This window comes from Neophocaena asiaeorientalis, unplaced genomic scaffold (assembly GCF_003031525.2).
Source record: "Neophocaena asiaeorientalis asiaeorientalis breed wild unplaced genomic scaffold, Neophocaena_asiaeorientalis_V1.1 scaffold1, whole genome shotgun sequence".
Classification (NCBI taxonomy): Eukaryota; Metazoa; Chordata; class Mammalia; order Artiodactyla; family Phocoenidae; genus Neophocaena; species Neophocaena asiaeorientalis.
In genome coordinates, this window is record NW_020171981.1 from 854,965 (window position 1) to 858,662 (window position 3,698).

The following is a 3,698-nucleotide window of genomic DNA, read 5'->3' on the forward strand; positions in this document are numbered from 1 at the left end:
TTAGAGGCTACAGTAGCCAGCTGACTCTTGGTACCATTTCCCAAGTTCAAGGATGGGGAGGGGGAGCCCCCACTCCGGCCGGGAGCAAAGGTGGGGCCGGGGTGGCAGGAAACGAGGATGGGCCTCTCCCCTCTCCCCTGCCTTATTCTTTTCCTCCTGTTGTCGGCCCCCACAGAGTCGTCTGTTTAGAGGCTACAGTAGCCAGCTGACTCTTGGTACCATTTCCCAAGTTCAAGGATGGGGAGGGGGAGCCCCCACTCCGGCCGGGAGCAAAGGTGGGGCCGGGGTGGCAGGAAGGGTCGGGAATCTGGAGGTCCAGCCTGCAGGAATAAGGCTGCTGCACTCCGGGGCAGGTGTGCGTCATCGGAGGAGCCCGCTACAAAGGTTCCTTGTGTCAAATCATACCTTCAGCTGCCTCCGAGGGGCTGCCTGGAGGAGCAGGGGTCGGGGGTTAGAGGCAGTTGTTAATGCAGCAGAGAAGGAGAGAGCCAGGCGCCCGCTGAGGTCCAGCCACCGCGCTGGGGTCCACATCAATGCCCCCCGTGCTTCGTTCGTGGTCTCCGGGCTCACCTCCCCACACAGGGCTTGCCTGGTCCTTTTTGAGGGAAACAGCCGTTACCCTTTAAGGATTTGGGGGATCTCCTTCCACAAGGGCAAGGGCTGGAGGCCATGGGGCTGGGAGCAGAGTTCCTCTTGTGACTGGGCCCGGGGGTCTTCCTCAGGTGCAGGGAGGGCGGGAGTCTGGAACATCAACGCCTCCACAGTGCCGGCCAGCCCAGGGTGGGTTGGGGGCGCTGGAGAATGTGGGGAGGAACCCTAATCCTAGCGGGGAGTGGGCAAGCTGGGGTCTTGGTTCAGCCTCTCATTCCCTGCCTTTGGCGCTCTCTCCCTCCTGGACTCCCTTTCTTCAGAGTTTTGGTTTTATCTGTGATGGAAATGGCAACTTTACTATTTGAGGTGTGTGTGTGTGTGTGTGTGTCTGTGCGTGTGTGTGTGCGTGTGTGTGTGTGTGTCTGTGTGTGCGTGTGTGTGCGTCTGTGTGTGCGTGTGTGTGTGTGCGTGCGTGTGCGTGTGTGTGCGTGTGCGTGCGTGTGTGTGTGTCTGTGTGTGTGCGTGTGTGTGTGTGTGCGTGTGTGTGTGTGTGTCTGTGTGTGTGCGTGTGTGTGTGTGTGCGTGTGTGTGTGTGTGTCTGTGTGTGTGCGTGTGTGTGTGTGTGCGTGTGTGTGTGTGTGTGTGTGTGTGTGTGTGTCTGTGTGTGCGTGTGTGTGTGCGTGTGCGTGCGTGTGTGTGTGTGTCTGTGTGTGTGCGCGTGTGTGTGCGTGTGCGTGTGTGTGTGTGCGTGTGTGCGTGCGTGTGTGTGTGTGCGTGTGTGTGTGTCTGTGTGTGCGTGTGTGTGTCTGTGTGTGTGTGTCTGTGTGTGTGTGCGTGTGTGTGTGTGTCTGTGTGTGTGTGCGTGTGTGTGTGTCTGTGTGTGTGTGCGTGCGTGTGTGTGTGCGCGCATGCCTGCCTTGGGGAGGACCCTACCATCTGCCCCTATGACTCGAGGCGGGGGTGGGAGGGGACTCTGGGTTTGGCTACATGAGCGTGTGTGTGTGTCAGGCGCATTTACTTTTGTAAGGGGTGTGTGTGCTTCTGCAGATGGATCTGCACGTGAACCTCTGCGTGATGTGTGCCACTGCACGCCTGTCGTTCTGTATTGTCCGTGTGTGCGTCTGTAGGGGTCTGCGTGTCCTCGTGTGTCCGTCCCTCTGGGTATATATGATCCGAGTGTGTCTGTTGCTCTCGCCTGTGTGTTCATGCATGCGCATGCGTGGCCTCTGTGCCCGCCCCTTGGCCAGCAGGGGTATCTGTCTGTCTCTGCGTGGGTACCACCTCCGTATGTACACACATCAATGTGCATAGACGGTCTCACCATAGGGAGATGTGTGTGAGTGTGTGCCTTGGTGTCTGTCCCTGTCACTATCTGTGTGGATGCCTGCGGACCTCAGGGTGTGTGTCCCTGTGCTCTTTCGTGTGTATCTTTCCCAGTGATGGCGAAACAGCAGGACGTAGTTTCCCCGGATTCTCTCCCTTGGATGGCAGGCAGGGTGATGTTATTTCATGAGACACCTGCTCTGCACCCCTGCCCTAGGCTCTGTTGGACACCCTGGGGGTGGCCTTTTCTCCGTCACTTCGTCTGGTTTATTCCTGTTTGATCAGAGTAACAACCCACCCTCTTGAGGCAGCCATCCAATGAGCCCTGGGTCCTGGCTGTGGACCTCTGGCCAGGGGTGGGGAGGGACTGCTCTGAGACACTTAGCCAGGGTGGCTGTTCTGTTGCAAGATGCTACCCGAGAACACCCCCCAACACACGCCTGACCGTTTTTGGGGTGCAGAATTCTAGACCCATCAGGCTGTGTGGTGCCATCTTGGGACAGGGGTGGGGGCTGCAGTGTCTCCCTTCATCTGAGCGTACCCACAAGCCAAGTGGCCACACGTACGTGTGCATGTGCCATGACTCGTGCGTCATCCCAGCGGCCCTGGGGGCCAGGACTCACAGTGAATGTCAGAGGCAGGTGGTGGGCGGCTCAGAGCAGCGCTGCGTGAAGGGGGCTGCAGGGAGCTCCCAGCAACCACTGGAGAGGCCCTGATCTCAACGTGTGCCTTAGGCCTTGAGTGGGAGAAGAGTGTACCCAGTTGTGCAGGGGCTGGAAGGCATTTCCGGGTGACTTCGTACTGACCAGAAGGGGAGACTGGGTCACCAAGTGCCCTGCGCCCCCTGTGCAAACAGCCTCCACACCCAGCATCTTATTTGGTCCTCAGACCCATTCCTCTCCTGCCCCTTCCTCCTTATCCAGCTGTAATTTCCACTTCACAGGTGAGGAAACCGAGGTCAAGTGCTGGGCTGCCAAGGCCTCAGAGTTTGATGTCGTTACTGGAGCTCCACTGCAGGCTTCTAGGTCTAGGAGGGTGGGGTACCACCCACATTCCTCCTGCAGGGAAACCCACACAGGGGTGAGGGTCTCCTGGGCATCTGAAAGTTCTAGGAAGAGGTGACTCCTCCCACCCACCCCATTTGTCATCCCTGTTACAAATAACTCATTAGATTAAAACACTGATTTCCTGGGAATTCCCTGGTGGTCCAGCAGTTAAGACTGCGCTCTCACTGCTGAGGGCCCAGGTTCAGTCCACCTCCAGAGGTTCCCCACAAGGCCGGAAGGTCAAAATCCCCAGCATTCACTGTAGAGCTTCCATACCTCTGTTCTACCTTGAGCTTTGAGAACCTGCACTCGACCTTGAACTTCACGACGGTTCCCAATGGCTCTGCCGTTCCCACCGCTGAAATGCCCTTTGCCTGGTAAAATCTCACTGACCCTTTTGTGAAACCTAATTGGCTCTCCAGGCCGATGACCTTCAGCTGACCGCCTGCTCCTCTGTGATCCCAAAGCATTTTGTTCGTCACTCTCGCTCGGGGCACCTGCCAGAGTGTAGCCTCCCTAGCGCTCCGCCTGTTTGGCTCTCACCAGTCGGTTCTCACCTGTGAGCTCCTCTAGGAACCCACGGATACCTGTGGTGAATGAATGACCGCTGTCCCTCCCGCTGGCGGGGAGCATCCTTCCTGCGGTCTAACCTGAGTTGCTCCTGCTGCAACGCACGCGGTGGGGAGGGTGAGAGCGACGCCGGGCTAAGGGTGCGCCGAGCCAAATCGGCGGCAGGTG